This window comes from Danio rerio, chromosome 16, assembly GCF_049306965.1.
Source record: "Danio rerio strain Tuebingen ecotype United States chromosome 16, GRCz12tu, whole genome shotgun sequence".
Classification (NCBI taxonomy): Eukaryota; Metazoa; Chordata; class Actinopteri; order Cypriniformes; family Danionidae; genus Danio; species Danio rerio.
The window spans coordinates 13,824,607-13,850,000 of NC_133191.1; the positions used below are offsets into that span (position 1 = coordinate 13,824,607).

At 38.0% G+C, this 25,394-nt stretch overlaps 1 protein-coding gene across 3 annotated transcripts in view; it reads right to left on the reverse strand.

Moving 5' to 3' along the window:
* The window catches only part of grin2db (glutamate receptor, ionotropic, N-methyl D-aspartate 2D, b), a 297,610-nt gene extending 281,586 nt beyond the window's left edge, over positions 1-16,024 (reverse strand). The window contains exons 1-2 of one of the 3 annotated variants that reach the window (XM_073925935.1): positions 15,527-16,024; positions 15,288-15,387 (exon numbers count right to left, since the gene is read on the reverse strand). The gene's annotated coding sequence lies outside the window, so the exon portion shown is untranslated. The remainder of the gene's footprint in view (positions 1-15,287; positions 15,388-15,526) is intronic. The other 2 variants (XM_073925936.1, XM_073925938.1) reach the window with 2 other exon arrangements.
* Positions 16,025-25,394: the final 9,370 nt, after the last annotated feature.

Sequence of the window (25,394 nt, forward strand, 5' to 3'; positions counted from 1 at the left end):
GCCCAAATACACTCACACACACACATACACCCCCACGAGGCTGTTCCGACAGAAAGAAAATGAACTCATCAAATCCAGAACCAGCACAAAACCAATGTGTTATGTTTTGTAAACTTTGTATCTCATTTCTGACTTTTCTTACCTGTGTAACCTCTCTTATAACCTCTATGCATGTTCTATTTAGGCCTTTGTAAAGCATAAATATTGTAAGGATATGAAAAATTATGTTAATGTACTTTCAACCCCCCCCCCATGTTTGGTACCGATGGGTTTCTGCTGACATTTTACAACACATGATGCATAGATCGAGACCATAACTCGCATTGCTTTATTCTTTAAAGCCCTGTATTAAATGCCTGTCCGCATGCTTTAGGCGGACGCTCAAATTTGCATACGAGGAGCCTTGAGACAAAGAAAGGGTTCGCGCGCAAACTTTCCCCTGAAATCATTGGTCAGAATGCTGTACGGGTTGTCACGTGACCCGCAGGTATAAGCACACTTCCCCCCAAACATCTGGGCAGAAAGAGAACTTCCCAAAAAGAAACATCATTGACGGTGGCCCTCGGGCCACACGTGGCTTTCTAAGCCGCATGGACTTTTTCCCGCCACGCTTTCTTTATTTTCCGGCAAAGTAAATTCAGTTTAAAGTTTGCGATCGTGTTCGTCCGAACTGCATTACAAACTCCACGCATCAAAGGACATCAAGAGTAGTTTCATCACGACGGAAGAGAGACGCATAAGAGAGACCGCCAGACATGAAAGACCAGGTGATTTTAGTTATGCGATTAAGCTGTGCCCCTTTTATCAAAAAGGTGTTTTTTTATAACCTTGGTGGTCCGTAATGGTGCGTGTGGAACTGAACGTTTTGTCACTCTTTAATCTGAAATCTATATTTTCTAGCTTTACTATTTCTCTTTGCTGTTACACGTTCTATAGACCCGATATCTCCACGTGGTTTACCTTTGTTTTGTGTTTAATGTATGTTTGTGCGTTTGTTTGTTCGTTACGTCTGACTAGTCAATAAATTCCATTATAATCAAGTGAATTGTATTGTTTGCCTCACGAGAAAATGTCACTGAAATACAGATTCCCCTGCCTAGCTATTATAAGTTGTTTAAAACTTTTGAATGATTAATCTACTTCACAAGAAGTAGCAATTAAATTCCCTTTTTCTAAATGAATAGATTACAGTGTCCGCTCGGAAGAGCGGCGGCTCTGCTTGTGTTCGTTTGGTCAAATTGACAATAAATTGATCCGGAATATTAATGATTAATAATAATTCGTTATTGTTGATAATTAATATTCATAATCTGGGAATCCGCTCGGTCGCGCGAGCATGATCATTTACAATCATATGTTTGTTTGACCAAACTGACTGAAGCTTAAGCCGGAATATTAATAATTAAGAATAAACCGTTATTGTTGATTATTAATATTCATAAAATGAGCTGATTTCATGTTACATATAATTGGAAAAAAGAGAAAACAAAAACAAAAGCATTTACACTCATGATAGAGGTGACCTACACTGGTCTTGTGGTTCAGTTACGATTATCATGCCATCAATTCAGTTCAATTCGATATCTCTGTGCATCACGGTGCATTGACGATGCTTTCCATAAACAATTTGATATTTAACCTCACAGCACAAGAATTCTTGAAATATAATTTATAATTTACATTATCCATTTGGCCGATGGTCAATAGACAACACGATGCTGAGCCGTGAAAAATATAAACTTAGGCCCCATTTACACTAATAGGTCTTAGTATTAAAATGGATAGAAAATAGATAGGAAAGATCCACATTCACATCGTGTTTTACCTAGCATTTCTGAACAGCCCTCCGTCTGCTGAAATTGCACATCATGTGACCACACGCACACAGACACACAGCCACACACACTGTCATGCACAGAACCACATGACCAATTAAAGTAAATGAACAAACGTAAATATTATCCCACTTGCTTTTTAAGCGTTGTCAGGCGAGTTGTTAGATGTTTATGACTTGTCATGCGACTTGTCAAGCAGGTCGCACACCAGAAGCGCCGCTCGGTGACACGCCGCGCAGTGCCAAGCAGCGCCATGAATTTTAGAATTCTAAACATAGGTTTCTATCAGGATACACTGCAAGTCGGTGGCACCCGGCCACGGCTCAGGATGCAGTTTATTTTTCAGCCGTGCCACAGAGCGCCATCTGATTAGTTTCATGTTAAATATCATTCCAATGTGCGCGTCTGGTGTGTGATACTTTAAACTATCATTTGCGCGCCGCGTGCACGACAGTTGAAATTGTCGCACAATAGACGTGCACATTCGCATGTTCAATTTTAAATGAAACTGTTCAGATAGTGCTTTGTGAAGGGACAGAAATATGAACAGTAGTATAGCTGCACGATTCTGGCTAAAATAAGAATAGGGATTTTTTTTTTTGCCTAAAATAAAGATCCTCTCGATTCTGTAGATATAAAATAAAGGTTAATATGAGTGGGCTATTATTGATGTTATTCTCAAACATGTGGTAAAACAGCAATAGGCTTAGCTGTACTGTTGGTTAAAATGCTAAATTTTGTATAGACCTGGAATGGTGGACTTTAGATTTGTCCTGGTCATTAATGCTGATGATAATTCTGATGTTGAATTATTGTGTTTGAGATATATGCTTACAATCTGTCATATTCTGCTTAAAATCTGTTACTGACGTGATTTTCGTGAATACAGAAGACTAGGTGAGTATTTTTGCATTTTGGCAGGTTTTGGATACTTTTTGGGGAGGAATTAGTCAGCTACATCTGGCAACAATGTGTGTGCTTTCAGTTTCATTTTCACTGCTAAGAGCGGTTCACTTCCCGCGCGGCTCCCAAACGATCACTCTGTGCCACAAACTGAATGTAATTTACCACTTTATTACCCGTTATTCACAGCTTATGCAGGTTCTGTTCACTAAAGTAGACTTCATTCAGCGTGCACGCCCGCCCTCTCTGTGTGTAACGTGGAGACTGACACGGAGGGATCCATTATGCAGTATTTATTAATCACACTCTAACTCAAACATTCAATATGCACCAAGGTGCAAACACACATCAACAGTAGCAGTAAAGGTCTCAAGGCTGGCGGCAGACAGACACAGAGTGATTTACCAGGCATGGGTCAGAGGCAGGCGGCGTGGTTCAGAGTCCGTGTATCAGGCTTGGGTCGTGGGCAGGTAGCGAGTATCAGAGTCCGTGTATCAGGCTTGGGTCGTGGGCAGGCAGAGGGCAAAGCAGAGTCAGAAACGGGCTGGAGTAATACACAGGAGATCAGGCAGGATATAACGCTCAGTAATGCTGGCCGGGGCTGAACAAGACTTCGCACTGAGTGAATGTTTGAGTGCGGCTTATAAAGGGTACGTGGGTCATTAACTGGAATGTGAATCAGGTGTGAACGATCAGTATAAGTGGATGATGTAATGCTAGAAGTCCGGAGATGGCGGCCTCTGCTGGCCAGCGAGGGGAATGACTGGGACCGAGTTGGTGACACTGTGGTAACAGCTGATGGTCACGTGTGATTTTGCGGTCGCAAATACATCATTATATGAAGACAGAAATGACATCTTAGGGGTGAATTATATCTTATAAATACAGCATATGACTCTTTCAACACGATTTGGGGGTATTCACGTTGCTGAACAACATATATAAAACAATGTGAAGACTTGTGCGGCCACCATTGCTTCTCTCCTGAACTTGAAAATACAATTGACAGAATCGTAGAAATGCTGGATTGAGATTGTCTAGGGCAGGGGTGTCAAACTCAATCCCTGGAGGGCCGAAGCCCTGCACAGATTAGTTCCAACCCTGCTCCAACACACTTACCTGTAGGTTTCAAACAAGCCTGAAGGACCCAATTAGTTTGATCAGGTGTGTTTAATTAGGGTTGGAACTAAACTGTGCAGAGCTGCGGCCCTTTTGGAACTGAGTTTGACACCTGTGGTCTAAGGGAACGAATTGAGATCGCAAACTTTTTACGATAAATTGTGCAGCTCTAAACAGTAGATATATTTCCATCCAAAACTGCAAATGAACTTTATGCGCAAAACTGGATTATCGCATAAAAGACGAGCGAATAAACCTGCGTTTCCATCCAACGAGTCAAAACAAACAAAATCGTCACTTCCTGATTAACCGGCACCAAATATCAACAGTAAAAACAGAATTTGCTGCAGTAGGAGAAGCTGCATCAATCTTTTCTTCATCTAACAAATGACTTGCGCCTCAGAAGGCAAATCCTGACACGCAGTGAATGCGTGGTGGTATTTGAAGGTGTCAGACGCGGAACACAGATACTCTTGATTCTGGAGGTCATTAATAATATAATAACACTAATACTAAATGGCAAGGCCTTTTAAAATGACCAAAACAACTTTCCAGATGTGTCTTAATGTGCTCAGCCTGATGGTTTGTCCATTCACACACATTTTCATCATCACATGATCTCTTTCACATGACCAATCACATGACCTTTTTTAATGCACATGCTGGAGTTTGTGCGGTAAAAGTGTTTCCATCGTAGTTTGTGCGCATCTTTTCTTATTGAATAAATAATTTATCCTACTCAGTTATGCACATGAGTTTTTATGCGCATTTTCAAAATTTCTTTGAAAATGCGCAATCTGCTGTATCTTCAGTTTAAGTGAATGCCTGTCCAGCAAACACACACAGTGAATTGTGCAGAGTTTCTGCGTTTTAATTACCCGTGCTCGCCTCCCTCACCATAGTATTCCACCATGACATAGTGTATATAAGATAAATGCCGTCAGTACAAAATAACCAGTTAGGATCTTTTACTGAACCGATACTGAATTGTCTGCGTCTGCATTGCGGTGCACCCTCAAAAACAATTCATTTTGACACTCCTACTGCATGATGAAGACTATCCCTCTATGGATTTTTGGTTTTTACATTAGTAAGATAGGATATAGTCAAGTCATTTCACTCAAGCAAGAGGGTAGTTTTTCCAAATAGCGGTGTGTGAGTGCTACGGCTAATGTGATATTGATTTTATACAACGGTTCAAAAAAACCAAGAAGCTAATATTGAGTGACTTACATTTTAGACACAATACTGTCAGCTTTTTTTCTGGTCTCTCAACAAAAAGAGCTGACAAACAAAGCCGGGGCAGAACATTTGTGCTTCTTAGAGCAGCATTGCGGTGTTTTGCACATGAATGAATCCATTAAACTGACTGTGACAATGATTATCTACATGCTTTTATAAAAGACATTGGGCCTGTTCAGATACCCACACTTGCAGTCTTGGCAACTTAAGAGGGTGCACATGCTGCAGGAAGTCCTAGGTCTTAAAAACACAAAATCCCAGTGTTCTAAACACAAGCTAAACTGCACATCAGAGAAGCATTCAAGGCTAAGTGTATGCTATCATGCTTCATGTTCAGGATCCCACATGCCCTAAAATCAAATTGCCAAAGAAAGCTTTATATTTAAATTAAATTGAAAAGATATTACAAATAAATAGGTAGCAAAATATACAAAGTTTTTTTTTATTCCAAAGGTGAATATCCACAAAAGAACATACATGAGACATACATGAGAAATATATGTGGAACACAAATAGGTGCAAATGGTTTTCAGTGACATACATGAGACATATATGTGGAAAACATATAGGTGAACATGCATGCAAGAGACATAAATAAGAAGACATATGAAGAAAACATGCAGGTGCACATGTATGCCAGATTCATATACGAGACATGTACGTGTAGAACATCTAGGTGCAAATGTATGCCAGAGACAAATTATATGTGGAAAACATTTAGGTGCAAATGTATGCAAGAGACATATGAGAGACATTGGTGTGTTATGACAACCATGGTTTAAGATGATCTGCAGCATTTTGGTGCACTGCCCCCTAGTGGTTCGAAGATTTCAAAAATTGAATTGTCAACTCGAGTCTTCCTCAAAAACTCATAAAATTGGTCTCTTTACATCTGACAGAGCATGTATGAGTCAAATGATGTCGGATTTTCTCATGTCAGCCATTTTGGGCGTCAACCATTAAGATTTTTGTCAAAACATTTTTATATTTTGCAAACATATTCATGTATCATTACCATTTACACCAAATTTGGCTCAGAACATCCTGCCAAAAATGTGTAGAATTTTCCCGTTGCTCTGTAGCTTGTTGCCATTGTTTATGATGTGGCTGTTGGGATGCTTGGCCCTGATTATTGCTGTTTGCAGCTATATTTAAATTTTTATCTTTGGTCTCATCTGTGCCTTAATTTATTTTATTCTGTATATATAATTTTAGAATTTTGTACATTTTATGCAGATGCACTCCAGAAAAAAAAGCATTTCAATCAATTAAAAAAAATTATGAAATCTTTCCAATTAGTAACCCTGTGAAATCATATTTATATCACAATGTAAATTGCAGAAAAAATTAATATTGCAATGTCAGTTTTTCTCCAATATCGCGCAGCCCCACAATACTACAATACTATTACATTAATTTCTGAGAACAAATGCTATTCCTAATACTTTTTAGTCAGGCTTTTAAGCCGAGAATACCACCAAAACTTTTTTCTCTCAAACTACTAAATGACATCTATCATTCGGTCGACTCTGTGGTTCTCATACTTTTCCATCTAACAGCAGTGTTTGATACAATTGAGAAATCTACACTTATTTCCCACTTAGAAAATTTTACTGGTTTGCAGGAAAGTGTTTTAAAATGATCTACATCTTCTTTGTTCAACCAATCTTTCATTACTTATTTACCTACTCCATGGGGCACCTCCCATGCGGAGATCCACAGGGATCTATTTTAGGTTTAGCCTATTTTCTTTATGTTTGCTTCCACTATATTTCTTTGAGTAATATGAGATATCATTTTATTGCTACGCAAATATACATGCTCTAGAAACCCTGACAGCCTGCATTTAAGACCTTGAAACATCGATGTCCCTAAATTTTCTGCATCTAAATGAATTTAAGAAGGAAATCATTCTATTTAGGCCAGCAACTGCTACAGCACTCGTGAAATCAAATAGTTTGAACCAAATACAAGATTGTGTCTCAAAAATGGTGGCATCCAAATTTAAAATAGCATAAAGTGTTTAATAAATACATTGTTTTTGTTTTTCTTCTTTTAGGACAAATCTCAAAAGCTAAGCTGTAATTTTTCAGATACTCAAAAAATAACTCATTCGCTGATGTATTCTTGTCTAGACTACTGTAACTCGATCTACTGTGGTATCAATAAGTCAATGCTGGATCAGAATGTTGATGCTAGACCCCTGACCCGGACATAAAATATAAACATGTCATACCAACCCTTGCCTCTAAAACGTTGCCTAAAATTGTAAATCAAAATTTTAAATTCTGGTCACGGCATTGAGGTCTATTAATAACCATGTGTCTTCCATCTCACAGACGTACTTTTAAGCCATGTGCCTGCTTGGTTACTGAAATCCATTTTTATATGAAAGATAAGCATTTATAATGTTTTCTTTGGCGTTTTAAAATTGTTTTGATATTTTAGGTTTGCATTAATTTAAATGCTATTTATTTCTATTATGCATTGAGTTTTTCTTTAGGATTATCATGGGACATACTATACATTGCTAAATAAAGAAAAGATATATGTATTTAATACATTCATTCATTTTCTTGTCGGCTTAGTCCTTTCATTAATCCAGGGTGGCCACAACGGAATGAACCGCCAATTTATTCAGCACGTTTTTTACACAGCGGAAGCCCTTCCAGCCGCAACCCATCTCTGGGAAACATCCACACACACACACACATATACATACACTACTGACAATTTGCCAACCCAATGCACCTGTACCGCATGTCTTTGGACTGTGGGGGAAACCGCAGCACCTGGAGGAAACCCACGCGAACGCAGGGAGAACATGCAAACTCCACAAAGAAACGCCAACTGAGCCGAGGTTCGCACCAGCAACCCAGCAACCTTCTTGCTGTGAGGCGACAGCACTACCTACTGCGCCACTGCATCACCGTATTTAATACATAATTAACAAAATGTTAAATAATATGTACATAATTTACAAAAAAAAATTGCATAACTTAGTTTGTTCTTTATTTGATTTCCAATCATTCATTAATTTTCCTTCGGCTTGGTCCTTGATTTACTAGGGGTCACCACGGCGGAATAAACCGCCAACTATTCCAGCATATTTTTTACGCAGCAGATACTCTTCCAGGCGCAACCCAGTACTAAGAAACTTTATCTGATTTTTTTATTTATGATTAAATGGATGTCTTAAACTCATTGGTTATAATGGAAAGTCTGAACAGACATTTAAAAACTCTTCACATATCAAAGTAAAGCTCTGTAAACACTTACAGTTTTTCGAACGCTGTGAATTTAAACCGTACTTTCTAAAGCAATCGGCTATCTTGAACAAATCATTTGAACCAACTATTCTGTAAATGAATCATCAAGATGGGATCTTGCCATCACCTAATGTTAATTGAATTAACAGTATTTTATTGTTTTCCAGGTGTAACGGTAACTTACAAAGAGTACAATTTCTGATGCCTCAATGGCTTTAAAATCATTATGCAGTCAAAAAAACATGAAAATGATCAATTATACTACAGACTCAACATTGCATATCCTGCAATGTGACTATTGCGAATGATCACACTGCGAAATCGATACTGAAATGATATAATGTAATTTTATATATATACAAAAAAAATGTAATTTCATATTTGTAAAAATGTAGACAGCGCCCTCTAATAATTTTGTCATCTGAAACGTGCAAAGAAATGCACCCGGAGCAATGTATTTACATTTAGTAAAAAATGTTCCGAGACAATTTTTCAATGAGCCTGGGCAAGAATTGATTCTGAACAGCTTTCTCTTTACCTTACATAACTAATCTACATAGATCAGTGACAAATTTGCATAATGCCAGCCTATTGTCTTCACTGACTTTCCACAATCTGCACTGACCCGGCCTCCAACACTTTACCGCACAGTCATTTAATATCAACAGACAAACATTATACATACTTGACAAAGTTAGCATTGCTGAGTTTCAAACTGAATTCATTAAAACAGCAAACTCTATCAGAGCACATCTATGCTCTTTTAGAGCAGCAAGATTAAAGACAGAAAACTGACCCAAGACCTGCGAACTGACCCACATACAGATGACTTTTTGTCCGTCTCTAATCATTATTATCATAATAAAATATAGGTGGGTTAAAAAGATCTCAAGGGTAATTTATGAGCAGTAATTATATTGCTGGAGCCACCCCGAGCCGACACACACACATGCACAAGCATCACTACATGCAAGCAAATGCAGAGTTACACACACTCACATACTCCCCCAAGAGGATGGCAATGTTTGGGAGGCATTCATTGAAATTCAGGCCCTAAACATAGCAATCAGCGCAACCATAAAGGACCCAAATTTAATTGCCCCACCCAGCCCATTAATTACATAGCCAGAACAGCACGGCAACACGGCATATGTTCCCTAATAAAGCCCAATGGATCTTAATAGAGACGTATTATTGATTCACAAAGGTGGAATTACACTTTGCAGGGAACCAAAAAGAACCCTCGATACTCAAACACACATATTAGCATGAGGCTACAAATGCATACAGTGTTGTCATGGACACAAAACAAGAGTAGATAGTTAGTATGGTCATTATACGGGCATTATATGGATGCACACAGACAAAAACAAACAGGCCATGGTATACAAGGGTCAACATATGTCATTACATAATGAGACTTCACCAACAAGCAGAAAAAAAGCCTCTCCAGCCAAAACATGACCATAATAGTAATGAGATCCAATCCAGAACATTCATTCATATCATTCTCCACCATTTGAAACCCAGCACTTTCTTCTATTAAAATAACACATAGCCAACAGCAAACACCACAACTTGGCATAACACTTGTTTTTGTTGCCCTCTTATCTCTTCTCTTTCTCTTCTTTTTACTCATTCCTTTTTTTATTTACTTTTCTATAAAATATCAAAGCACACACACATTTATAGATCATAAGGGGGTTCCAAGCATCAAACAATAAAAGTGTAATACAGCTTTATATTTACCCCTTAAGTCTTGTTTATTTTAACTTTATGAGAAAAATTGATAATGACTATCATAAACTGTGATTTTTATCATGATTTCTAGAAGACACCCACTAAAATGTCATTCCATTTAACAACTGATGCGTCCATTAAAAATTGTGAGTAGAAAAGATAGGTTATAATTTCTATTCTGCTCTTAAAACTGTTTGGAGTAAAGATCTAAATTGTACATTTAGCGATGAACATTGGGAAGAATATTCACCAAAAACTGTAAAGTGATGTCAAGAAATTTAGTACTAGGCTTGGGTAGTATTCAAATTTTGATACCGTCAAACCTCCTCAATATTTTTACCCGGTATTCGGTATTACCGTGCATAATAAAAATGAAAAAAAGAATAATTATGATGTAAGGTACAGACAGGGTAACCAAACTGTTGGCTTGTGCCTAAAGCATTCAGAAACTGAAAACCGTATATGCGACTTTAGGTTCGCGGTCACCTGTTTGTCTTGTTCTTCTTAGAGATCTGTGTAGGACGCTCTCTCTCATTCTCTCTCTCACACACACACACACACACAAACACACACACACACACATAGAGAGAGCATCAAGCTCTTTCTCTTTCTCTCTCTCTCTCTCTCTCTCTATCTCTCTCTCTCTCTCTCTCTCTCTCATTCACACACACACACACACACACACACACACACACACACACACACCACACACACACAGACACACATATATACACACACACACGCACACACACAGCATCCATAAGGATTCGTGCTCGCTCGGTAGCTCGGGAGCGATATTGTTAGACTGCGGGCCCGCTACCGTTCAAATTACACCAGAGTTTCCGACCGTTCCGGCACTTTATTCGGAAACTTATTCCCGCACCGTAAGAAATCTGGTCGACTCCTGCGGTACAGCATCAGGTATGCAGATCATTAGTTCGTATTTTCCACATCTCGTTTAGTCGAATTCAGAAATACTGCTAAACTGTAGAGGTTGTGTTTCTTTTTCAAGACCAGGGGCCTCATGTTCGAAGACTTGCGTGGAAATCATACTAAAACGTTGCGTACACACAAAACTGTAAATGAGCGTACGCAGAAAAAAATTCAGATGTATGAAACACTGCGTACGCCGAATCCCAGGCATATTCTTTGTACATCTGAATGAACGTGAAACTGAGCGCAACATAAACGAGCGCAAAACCCCTCCCTGCCTCCTCCACCGTATGAATATGCTAATGACTTTACTTTGGCAAAACCCAACGAAAAACCAAAGGCAAAAGAGAAACTTTAAACAGAATGTGAACTGGAGGTGCTGCTTTCGGAGGTAGATGGGGGAAAACGGTTTTATTTCCAAGTTTGTCCTCCGGAATTAACAACAAAAGAAAAAAATAGAGTGGGGAGAGTTTAGCTGATGCGGTTAACACAGTTGGGTCTGAGTGGATTTAAAAAAGAAATAGTGAGATGTAAAGGTGTAAAATTTTAGTGTCTTTAACAGCCTGAGTGGTGCAGCTCGTTAAATGCATGGCAATATGTTTTCACACATTCAAGCATGAATTCGGTTCGAATCCAGCGTCTGATGAACTTTCTCCCTTTTTTTTCCCCTGCTACATATCAGATTTTGCCTATACTCTTCATCATCATGAGGAAGACAAGTAGGAATCATTAAAAAGTGAGCATCATATTTTATTTGCACATCTATTGCATGGAAATGTTTCTGATTTACGTATGCAAATTCATCCTCAGATGGTGCCTTTATAGCAATGTGCGTGCGGTAGATAGCTCAGATTACATTGGGAAAACTGGCGACTGCTGCAAATTGCGCTTTAATGTTTGGATGGTCAACTGTATGCTACGGAAACCTTATATACTAGACATGCATATGAACCCTTGTCATACAGCTGAGAAGACACTTTGTAGAGTGTAATTTAACACAACTGCCTCTAGGAGTCAGCAATGGAAATAAAACAGACACGCACAAAAAAATGTGCATAAGCCAGACATGAAGCTGGGGTGGAGCTGCGCACATTCCCACGTTCATTTCATCGTTAGTAAATCCAAACGTGAACAATTCTGAGCGTGAAACCTGGCATACGCTAAGTTTTTGTGCGTGCGTACGTAGCGTTGATACATGAGGACCCAGGTCACTTGGTGCGCAACTCGCCATCTTACCTAACCTCTCTCTTTCTCCTCCACACTGTCCCGTGATGGCAATCACGCATACGCATTTTTAGGCATTAAATAAATGATATTTATTATTTAATACTTGTCTCCTATTTAAGTGCATTGTTTTTTTATGACGGTATAACGGTATTGAAACTGACATCGTTGCTATTTTTAAATCCCACGGTATACCATTTAACCGCCCAAGCCTAGAGTACACTTAATACAATTTAAAATATTTGAAGCGGTTTCATTGTAAATAAACAGTTAAATGATCTGTAATAATGTTTTAAAATTATTATTAACAGACGGAAAATAAATATTTACATTAAGAGCAAATACATTATCAAACAGTTCAGCTTATTAAAATTTATAGCTATTATAATAAAATAGAGTCAAGCTATCAATCTCATTAGCCGTTTCTCCACAGTATAACTTACACATACTGATTAAAGAGCAACAAATGAATCTCTCATTTATTAAATTTTTTTTTACATTAAATAAGAGGTGTCACTTTAAAAATGCACACATCTAACGTTATAATGAAAGCATTTGACTGCTTTTCTAAATTTTATGCTCATTTAAGACGAAATTAGTTGTGTTTGGGGAAAAAAAAAACACCAAGATCGACATGTTTATATGTTATTATTATTAATTATGTATATATCTCTGTTTAAACACGCACCCAAAAGCCAGACTTTCTCTCCGCTTCAAATCACATGTATAGAATCCATTTGGGAAACAGCGTCTATTTATCTCTATGGAGCGCATCAGCTGACAGTCATGCACCATTATATGACTGTTTTAAGGATTGTATAGGATGGGCGATGGCACCTGTAATCAAAAGGAAATGGAATTGCGCCGTTTTTAATATTTATTTATAGGTGTTTTCATTCCTAAACAAAGCGAAGCACAGAAGACTCACATTTTAGAGCAAGGGCGACCCCTGGTGGTTCGGCGGTATGGGTTGTGTATAGGGAGGATCAGCTGTTCAGAGAAAGACTGATAATACGGGAGAAATACGGGAAAATGCCTTTACGGGATGATAGCGGGATAGAACAGTAAAATACGGGAGAATCCCGGGAAAAACAGGAGGGTTGACAGGTATGCACTATTAACCGCACTTTAATTCATCATGGTTAATTAATCGTAAAGGCTTTCTAACACCGTGTTTCTGCATGGAACAAAACTACTGCACCTTAAAGTTATGCCAACTGTGCACTAGTTTGAAGTTGCGAGCTTATACACTACGCACGCACACTGGATTAAAGGCTGATTTTAACTGTGGCTGAGGCTGTTAACTATAAGGGGTCTTTCACATATCCCTTGTTTTGCACATGCAAGTTCCTTATTTCCAATGGAGGGGAGTGGCTTGTGCAAGCATATTGTCAGCGACAAGAACGACGTAGCTATTATGCAGCTTAGATTTACATTAGACAAATATAAAAAAAATTTTATTCTGATTTTTATTTATTCATTGTTCTGTCGATTATTTACAGTGTAATATTATTACTTGCGTTTAAATGCAAATTCTTTTTTTTCACTTATTTTTAAGTAAATGGACTATTTTAAATCTAGTTTGAATGAGCAATGTTTCTTTTTATTAATATTTTGTGCTGCATTATTTGGTTACTGATGAGCAATAAATACAATTTAAAAATATAAGGAGTTTTCACGTGATCTTCTAAACTAGAAGCATTTTAAAATGAATAAATTCATAATAGTTGTGAAACTGTGACTCTTTCACAGACTATAATCATACACCAAAATCTATAATCGTTGCATCCCTAGTTATGGATGTGACCAAAAATGTTAACGAGTTTACAGTTTACAACATACTTTGTAGAAACTTTGCACAACCCAAAAGAAATAACAATAATCATAAGAATAAGAGCTGCCTCATTATAGGAAACTATTGATTTTATTTTATTTTAAATATTTGCATTTATGAAGGAAAAGCTTCGTAATGGATGTGACATATGTGAAGTTGCCACTTGTGTGACTTTAAGAAATCAAATATAATTGTTTGACATTTACATTGACAGAGACATTTTGAGCAGTACTGTAAAAAAAAAACGTACACAAAAAAAAGTAGAAACGGTTTCGCTATTTTAATTAAAACTGAATTTTTTCATGACAAGGTTTACATTTGCATGGAATTGCTCAAATGTACTTTTTTATCTTCATGCTTGTCTACTATCCAAAAGCCATTAGACTTTTAATAACTGGAAATATAATTATACTTAATGTAACCTTAAATGTTTCTTTTGTACATGTTTAATAGTTACAGGGCAGGATATGTATTTGCTTGATTTTAACATAAATAAATCTAATTGTTTTGTATGGTGATATTTTTCACCCAATTTTTACCCCAAATTAAATGGAGACGCAAAACTTGTCTGTCAGTGAAAATCTCAAAGACTAAGAAAAGCTCTATACTGGAAATCAAATACACAGATTAGACAGATTTCAAATGTGTGGTTGTGCATTCCTGTGTATTTTACGTCTAGTATTTTTGGCCTATTCTTAGTTAAACATCTATTAAACTTTCATTGACAGTCCAAATTGAGGCTTGTTTTAGCCAAGCCCCTCTAAATCTATTAGACTTCTTTTAAAACACAAAATTGCTAGCTGGGATTTTAAATGTCAGACACTTTACCTGTGGGTAAAATGCTTTCTATGTTATGAAATCATCTCACTGTAGATAAAATTAATTAAAAATAGAATCCAAGAAAATGGATCTGCTTATTGACAGAAGCACAATCAGATTTATGCCTGAATGTTTTCAAGCAAAGTTCATTAATAACGCATGTCCAGTCCAACCACACAAACACAAGCAAGGGCCCAAGAGAAATCGTTTACTCTAGATATTAAATATTTAACAAAGGGTCATTGCACACTTGAGGTCTATAAATAAACAAACAAATGATTCCCTCATTACATAATCAGAGTTTTAAAGCCCGATTCATCTTTAAAGGCAGCAACTAAATGACTGCAGCAGTTAGCATGATGAACCTGCCTTGTGAATGATGATGTCCAAACATTTTTCCTAATCCGTCAACACAGTCGGCAGGGTGTCTCTGGGTGATTTGTCGAAAGCCTTGGCAGGTTTGAAGTCACTAAAATCAATATCAATTATTTGTGAATTGATAATTATAGGCGATGTAAGCTTTTAGCCGTTTCAAAACTTTTGTTAAAAACTCTGACGAGGATTACACACGCGTACGTGTTTCTAAAGCTCAACTTTAAAAAAAATACCTTTTGTTGGCAGCGATCAAAGCTCCTCCTGCCTTGCTGGTTATCGCCAATTGCCCCAAAGCTGACGTCGAAAAAATATAACTCCATGATTCTGTCACCTCAAACCGCTCACCATAAACCAGCAATGTGAGCGTGAACGCGCATAATGATTGACAGGTTGCACGGCCACTGCTATCACGCAAATTAACCGGTTCTCAGTCAATTTTTACTTGTTGTTTTATGTTGTGTTTTTTGCACATTACAGAGTGCTATCATCACAGAGACAGGTGTGATATTGCCTGACACCTGATTTACTGCACCCTCTCATGTGATATTTTAAGTGTCATTCCACCAGAAAAAAATCACTTACAGAAGATTAATTAGGCTACAGAATGAATTATTAAATTATTCAAAAAGTAGTCCATAGTTCATTGCCTCAGTTATATCATTAAAGGGATAATTCACCCAAACCATCATCATTTACTCACTCTTCAATTGTCACAAAGCTTTCTGTATGGTGGCCGAGAGAGCTACGTGCTGCAATTTGACAAAACACGTGTGATTACAAAACACACGAGCAAATTAAGAAAAATCTTCATCTGTTCGACAACAAGCGTACTATAAATCCTCACAAAAAATTTATGGAAACGCGCTGCATTTTCTTACAACACTTTTAAAGTAGCTCGGACATAACGAAAATATTTTTGTTTTAAATGCAATATTTAGAGATATTTGTTTGTCTATTTTAATATCATTTTTGTCTTTAGTATTCATTCATTCACACACTCTCATACACTACAGACAATTTAGCCTACCCAATTTACCTGTACCGCTTTGGACTGGAACCAGAGCACCCGGAGGAAACTCACACAAATGCAGGGAGAACATGCAAACTCCTTACAGAAACGCCGACTGAGCTGAGGTTCGACTCAGCGACCTACTTGCTGTGAGGTGACAGCACTGCCTACTGCACCACTGCGTCGCCTCTGTCTTTAGTATTTATTAGCCTAAATAACCATACTGTACATTGCTGGGTCTGTCACATAACCATACTGTATGAATGAATATCTCCTTGAAACATTTCCATTGTATTCTGTGCTATAAAGAAAGTGTTGTGAGAAAATGCAGCCCGTTTTGTAAACTGTTTGCACTGTGAGAAAATGCAGTGTGTTTTATTAAATTGTTTGTTTTGTGTAAAAATGCAGCATGTTTTTAAAATGTGTTTGTACTGTGAGAATTTGCAGCACGTGTGCTGTCAAATGAATGATCAGTCTTTTAATTTTTAATTTTATTTATTTTTTTGGTCATTATAAAATAACTTTCTAAGAAGAACTATTTTTGGGCCCTATGATTCCTCAATGTCAAAAAAAAAACACAGGTTACAAACTCTGATCAGATCATAAATTAGGAATTAGCTGTGTAATGCAGTTTTCAATGATTCCATTGTTTGTTGTTTGTTGCAATAAGTCAATAAATCTGTTTTAGTATAAATACTTTTAGGTTCAGTCATTATACATAAATATACACGTTTTTGTAAATTGATTGCGCTGTGAGAAAATGCAGTGCGTTTTGTAAAAATGTTTGCATAGTGTGAAAATGTAGCTCATTTTTGTTTTTTGTAATTGCATGTGTTTTCTTAAATTGCAGCTCGTTAAGCTCTCTCTGCCACCATATTTTTGACTTTTTTCTACCGCTGAACACAAAAAAAAAAGACATTTTGTGGAACTCTAGAAACCAGTAACCGTTGACTTCCATAGTATTTGTTTTTCCTACTATAGAAGTCAATGGTTACATGTTTTTGGCATTCTTCAAAATATCTTATTTTGTATTCAACAGAATAAAAAACAAATAATGGTCTGTAACCACTCTAGGGTGAGTAAATTTTCATTTTTGGGTGAACTGTGTCTATAATTATAACAAGATTAAAAGCATTTTTCAAAAAAATACAAGCTAATATCAAAAAGCATGGAATCACAAGAGGCGACACTCTAGTGCAATTTGGGAAACAGCCACTAGATGGTGCGGCTGCCATTTTGGAATGAAATTATATTATAGCAAATTATAAGTCTGTAAAATAAACTATTAAATGTGCTGGTGATCGCGATAGTAAGTGTTGTATTGTCGTCTTTCAGGTTGTATCTCAGCTTTAATGCACTTTTTAATTAAGTGAAGTTTATGTATAAACAAATTTCGAGAGGATCACGTGCTTATGATTGCTAGCGGCTGGATCGGCATTATCCAATTCACTACGCTCCAATCAGATGACTCCTAAAGTACTTTTAATACCCTGGGTTTCATTCTACTGCTACCTTCGTTTTGAAGAGTCCCCCCTTCCTCCCTTACTCCTCCTTCTTAGATGGGTGACACGGTGGCCCAGTGCGTAGCACTGTTGCCTCACAGCAAGAATGTCTCTGGTTCCAGGCTTTACCAAACCAGCAGAAATTTCTGTGTGGAGTTTGCACTTCTCCCTGTACTCACGTGGGTTTCCCCCGGTTTTCTCCCACCGCCTAAAAACAAGCAATTAAGTTAATTGAACAATCCAAATTGGCACCATAGATATACTTCTAGTACGTAGTTATTTTCAAGAGCAATCACTTACTGTTCATTGGTTACTACAGCAGGGGAGTTCTCGAGATCTACTTGAGCTCAAACTCCCCTCCTCCCTTGCAACGGGTGGAAACCCTGGGCTCGAGGATCTCATAAGCTCAGGGCTCTCTCCCTTGACAGTATGCCAAACAAGCTTTTATAATTAATCATCAGCTAAGTGTGAACTCTTGAAATAAATGAAAAACAAAGCAGCTGCTTGCCATCGCAACAGCCGATCACTTTTACTCCAAAATGGCTGAATCCGGGACTGTTACTGGGCGCTGCTGTTGCAATGGAACGTTCTATTGAGTGTTGCCTCTTGGTCATTTTAAGCTCTTTCTTAATATTTTAACACTTGCAATCAGATATCATGGGAAAACAACTATTTTTTTGGATTGTCAGAAACCTGGCTAATTTGTATAAGGTAATTTGTATGTAAACGTAAATTTTTTTAAACAAAAATTCTTTAAGTCAAGCCCTTAACCTACCCATCATTGGGGATGTGCAGAACTTTCTAAAATGTATAATGAATTTGTATAAATATATACGAATTAGCCGCTAAATCTAAAAATTAGGAACGGCCTTGGTATTGTTTTAGAATAAACTGAGCAGCAAACCCAGGTACAAATTTAAACTAGTACTGCACTGCTGTTCATATAATCTTGAAACACCTCCCATAGGATATAAAGGGCCCTGAAGCGCTTTTGCGATGTACAGATTTGTGGATAAGTCAGGGCCCTCGTGGACACAACAGAGAGGCTGACCTTCAGTAGATGGGGAGATGGTTGACTGTGCGCTCATGAATATTTATCAGCCGAGAGGACCGATCTCCCCCCGGGCTTAATGCAGCAGCTCATATCAAAAGTTTTATTACTACCAAACAAAAAATTACTAGTAACAAAACCCCTAGACAGCGAAAGCGCAGAGCACGAGTGAAACGAAAACAGGGAAACTGTTTGAAAAAGAGTGGAAAGACAAAGGGAGAGATGAAGTGGCAGAGTTGTATCAGTGATGTAGTGTGATAGGGCTCTTGACCCTAATCTCAGATTCTCTTGTTTAATTGAGGTTGTAATTACTCTCTCTCTCTCTTTCTCTTTCGCTCCCGCCATACTGTTCAGATTGTTATCTACATACTGAAAGAGCTTATAATCACTAACTCAAGAGGCGCAGCTCCTGAGACTTAGAGAGCCCTCTCACTTTCTCTCCTCCCAGCTCTACTCTAAAGAGTCTTTTATACCTCTTCTCTCAACCCCATCCCTTCATTCCTCTCTGTTTGACCTACAAATTCACACTCCAGCTCTGCTGCACTTTGTTGCATTCAAACCTCGTCCATTACATCATTTCAGAGCTTAAAAAAGCGTAATCATATTAAACATGACTTCACTTAACCGAGCGTTAAGTCCTTGACTGTGGATCAGAACATTTCAATTGAAATGGTGCAGACAGAATACAACAACTAAACAGACTCGTGCTTAATGCAACTGATCGGCCGACAGAAGGAGAGATTCAAAGCTGTATTGACCTTGTATGCTTGGCGGTGTTGACATATGTAAGGTAATGATGTGTTGGTCATTATGTAATCATTTTCTCTGGGTTCATTTGGCCCCTACGGTTCCACCTGTTCAAACAGGCATCCAGCAGGGACAACAGATCCACCACAATGTGTTTCTGTTCAGCTTACGCTCAAACACTGACACACCACTCGTACGTGTGCATTTGCTACATGTGTTGACCTCTGCTTGTGATTCACTGTGTTCAAGACTAAAAAAAAAGACAAAGTAAAAGTGAGAAGGACAGGTCAGGAGCATCATGCTGTCTTGCAGCTGTGGCCACTTGTTGATAATTCTAGCCGCACTTCCTTTCAGATTCAGTGTCACACCAATACATCAAAGTGTCCTTTTTTTGGTCATTATGAAATAACTTTCTAGGAAGAACTATTTTTGGGCCTTATGATTCCTCAATGTCAAAAAACACAGGTTGCAAAATCTGATCAGATCATAAATTCGGAATTAGCTGTGTAATGTGGTATTCAGTGTTTTAATTGTTTGTCAATGAATCTGTTTCAGAATAAATACTTTTAAGTTCAGTCATTACACATCTGGATTTATTTATTGTCATAATGCCAATCCAACCTGTATATTATCCAGTCACAAGATAGCGCCAAACAGTCAAAAACAGCAGCATGACAGACAAGACGGTCAATATGATTTAAAGTATCCTGATGAGCCTGTGTTATTAGTTTCAGCGGTTGTTATCTGGGAATAATTTAGTTTGGAATGTTGTGATTGACCAATACGAATCAAATGGCCAATACGAGAAAGTACTGTACATCCAGGCGGTTGTTATCACAGAATAAAGCCTGAAAGGTATAAGATTGAACAGCTTTATTCTGAGAAAACAACCACCTAGATGTACTTTAACTTAATAGTGTATCCTATTAATTAATACTTGTTTAAGCTGACAGAATCTAAACAGCTGATGGAGCATAAGATGTATACTAACTTATGCATTATTCAGTCACAAGATGGTGTCAAACCTTTAAAAACACAATGCTGACAGTAACAAAATTGTCTAAATAAATCATAGAAGTGGGTGTCAGAACAATCCCCTCACAGCAGGAAGGATTGCTGGATTGAGCATCAGCTAGTCCAGTTGGTATTTCTGTATGAAGTTTGCATGTTCTTCCCATGTTCATGTGCGTTTCCTCCGGGTGCTCCGGTATCCCCCACAGTCCAAAGACATGCGCTATAGGTGAATAGAGTGGAGGAGCTATGACATCAATTTGTATGCAAAAACCCGAAAGAGAGTTAGCACTTAGTAGTTCTGGTTCCCTCGTCCCAATGTCAATGAGTTTTTTGAATGGGGTTTCAGTAAAATCGCCTAAATAAAGTTTGTGGCAAACACAAACTCAAGATGCTTTCACGTTTTGTTCTACGACATAAAACACATCAGTTACAGCACACTCTTGATTTTGTAAATCGATTACGCTTCTTTTAAAAGACGGTTGCTATCAAGTTGCTAAATGTGACTACATTATATGGAGACATTATACGTCATTGAGCTGATCTGGTCTGGAGCGCAGCTCACTTGTATTGGGCATTTGGGTTTGTCTGTTATTTAAGTATTTTTATGAATAGTATTTCATAGTTTGTAGTGTTTTTCTAATTGGGAATACTGTGTGTAGATAATGCCTTCACATGTAAAGACTGTCGAGATTAATTTGTTGATCATTTAATTAAACGATATTATGGAGAAAATAATATAAAAAAAATAAGATAGAAATAAGCTAGAAAAGTCGTCTGTAGCAGGGTGGTGCATACGTCACAGGCGAGCACCCCAAATGCGCTGTAATTTGTTTATAGCCTAATGTTAGCTTTTCAATTCTTGCGTTTGCATTTAAGATCCAAAAGTGCTCAAAGTTGTATTTTCGTATGAGGATTATCTGGCTGAACAAAACGTGTGTTATGAACAGTGTTTGAACACAGAGCTTATTATTTGCAATCTTCGAAAACCCTATAGGAAAATCCTATAGGGATTTTATAGGGAACCAGTTTTATGCTAGCAGCTGATTCGCCTACAAGGTGACGTCATAGTTCCTCCACTGTATTGAATAAATTAAATTGGCCGTAGTGAATGTGGGTGAATGCAAGAGTGTGTGGGTATTTCCCAGTATTGGGTTGCGGCTGGGAGGGTATCCACTGCATAAAACATATGCTGGATAAGTTCATTCCACTGTGGCAACCCCTGATCAATAAAGGGACTAAGCCGAAAAGCTAATAAATAAATGAATAAATCATAGAGTAACCTACGTATTACTTTTCAGAAGACAAAAGTAAGGACTTATTGAGTGATTATTATTCATTTAATAGAGAAATGCGTTGAGTAATATAGTACTTTCCTCTTTTGAACGTTGTGTTTACATAAAGTTAGCGCTCCAACAGTTTGCTGTTTAAATTTACGTTAGCATTAAAGTTATTGCAAATTTCCAATGAACACAGAATACATCTTTTTATTATAGATAAATATCAATTTGTGAAAATGTTCAGTCACGTTTCAATGTGGTTTAGTGAGGTTTAAAATAAAAGCAGTCCCGTTAGGCCTAACATGATAGCTATACCAATATTTTTTTTATCTTGTTTTCAATTATTATTATTAGATGCTTACAGACAACTAATGACTACATTATTTAGGGGAATTGGTTAGGATAGGATCAAATGTATAATTCTTTTTTAACAGGGGCATAGCCATGGGTGTGCCGGTGTAACGGAGGCCAGCTAGTGTGTGCTGTACAGGTAAACCTCACTCCTCTGACCTCTAAAGGTGCTCTAGCGACAGACACTAGAGGCCATGGTCTTTAGCCTCCTTGTTAGAGCAACCGACTCCCATGCGGAGGGTTGCAGGTTTGATCCTAGCTCGGAGCGGGTTGGGTGGTGTAGGACCGGCAGGGTTACATTGGTGCTGTTACCCGGATGGGAGTGAGTTTTAGGGAGGTGAGTGTAACGGAGGCCAGCTAGTGTGTGCTATGCAGGTAAACCTCACTCCTCTGATCTCCAAAGGTGCTCTAGCGACAGACGCTAGAGGCCTTGGTCTTTAGCCTCCTTGTTAGAGCAACCGACTCCCATGCGGAAGGTCGCCGGTTCAGTCCCAGCTCGGAGCAGGTTGGGCGGTGTAGGACCGGCGTGGTTACACCGGTGCCTAAAAATAGATGCAAAAATAGCCAAACAGTTGAAAACCACAGCATAACAGACTAACATATACAAATGAATGTGAATATAATTATATGGATGTGAACGTATTCACTGACATTGACGGTGATTCAAAGTTTCCAGATGAGCCTGTATTATTTATCGGTTGTTATCTCGAAATAACTTACCTTGGAATGTCACGACAGACCAATCAAAATCAAGTATTCCAGAATATCCAATAATATCCAATGCAATCTCACGGCTATTCGTAACTTATTAATTTAGTGGCTAAATTGGATGAGTTCGTATGACCTCATTCATATAATTTAGTACGATTTGATTATCCCTCAATGATGGCTCGGTTTAGGGGTGGGGTTTGGTGCCAAGCCTCCTTTTTAAAATCTGAACTGAACTCATACGAATTAGCCACTAAACTGTTTCCTCATGGGATCAGGCTGTAATAGCCTATAACACACTCTCACATATTTATTTCTTTAATTTTGTGAGGAGAATAATTTTGTGGTTTCAACCAGATTTATTCCCAGCAAGTATTTTTTGTTTTTAAAAGATGTCCTATAGACATCTAAACATAGTCATCTTGGCTAAAACAAGGTTAAATTTGGGCTGTCAGTGAAAATCTAATGAACGTTCAGAATAGACCAAAAATAGACTTGTCATCAAATAAACAGAAAGTATTGTTTTATCTAAGCTGTCTACATTTAAATGTCTATTAGACGTCTATTAAACACAAAATTTGCTGGGTTTAGAGCGTTCAGATTTACATCAGTTTCGATTGGATTTCAGTGGCCATATACACCTGCCCTTTCCACGAATAAATAGCTATCCTGTCAGAAAAAAAAAAATGCATGATGTGACTTGGAGTAAACAGCCCCAAAGTGACATAGATTCCATCTAAAGACCACGGTTACTGTTTTGTAGCAGAAAAAATATGAGTCACACATCAGGAAACGAAACCAACAGAGTTGCAGAAGTAGAAAGTAAACGTTTTAAAAGAGTCAGCGTGAGTCTTCCCTCTGTGTTTATCGGTGTCTGGGGAGGTCAGAGAGCTCATTCCCCCACGGGCAGCTTCTTTACAATAGTGCTGATGACTCATCAACCTGAGAGGAACTGAGGGTCAGCGAGAGCAGCTGATTAACACTGTAATTGCTTTGGGCTTTCCAGCACTGTGCTAATTGGTTATTATAACTAACCCATCAGTTCTTTCATGTTTAGGGGCTGATTTATAAATGGACTCTTTGGGACTATTGACCATTTGGGAAGATGGAGACACAGCAAACCTAGACATGGCCTGTGGACGGCTGAAAACAATTGCTGTTTAACACGCCGATTAACCATTATTGCACTTTCTCTGAAAACGGCAGTAAACAGAGATGGTTGTGAGGTGCTGGCAGATCAGATATGGCAACTTTCATTTACATAATACATGCATGATGAGCCCTCGAATATAAAAATGTATCTATTTATCTCCTGGAACGCAGCCTGTTTATTCATAATCTGCAGTCCTGTCCAGAAACGCCACTGTTTTACCGCTTTTTCAGGACTCGGTTTGAACGTGCTCGATGAGAAAATTGAGAATATTATTTTATGGAAGAGAGGTGGAGGAGGGGTTTGTTTTGTTCTATGCATACTGACGATCTTTGATTTAACATTTTAATTAAGGGCTCAATAACAATAAGAACATATGGTCTCTTATGCTCATTGGAGACAGTGAAGTATCCTGTAAGGTAGAAAAATTGAAACAAAAATTGTACATTTCTGCCAGGAATATTAAAGAAATTGACCCAAATTTGAAAGATTCCTCATAATTTACAGTTAAAGTCAGAATTATTAGCCCCCCTTTTAATTTTTTCTTTTTTAAATGTTTCCCAAATGATGTTTAACAGAGCAAGGACATTTTCACAGTATCATTCATTCATTTTCTTGTCGTCTTAGTCCCTTTATTAATCCGGGGTCGCCACAGCAGAATGAACCGCCAACTTATCCAGCAAGTTTTTACGCAGCGATGTTCTTCCAGCCGCAACCCATCTCTGGGAAACATCCACACACACACTCATACGCTATGGACAATTTAGCCTACCCAATTCACCTGTACCGCATGTCTTTGGACTGTGGGGGAAACTGGAGCACCCGGAGGAAACCCACGCGAAGGCAGGGAGAACATGCAAACTCCACACAGAAACGCCAACTGAACCAAGGTTCAAACCAGCGACCCAGCGACCTTCTTGCTGTGAGGCGACAGCACTACCTACTGCGCCACTGCCTCGCCCATTTTCACAGTATGTCTGATCATATTTTTTCTTCTGGAGAAACTCTTATTTATTTTATTTCGGCTAGAATAAAAGCAGTTTTTGATTTTTTAAACATTATTTTAAGGAAAAAATGATTAGCCCCTTTAAGTTATATTTTTTGATAGTCTACAGGCAAACACCATCGTCATACAATAAATTGCCTAATTACCCTAATCTGCCTAATTAACCTAATTAACCTAGTTAAGCTTTTAAATGTCACTTTAAGCTGTATAGAAGTGTCTTGAAAAATATCTAGTCAAATATTATTTACTGTCATCATGGCAAAGATAAAACAAATCACTTATTAAA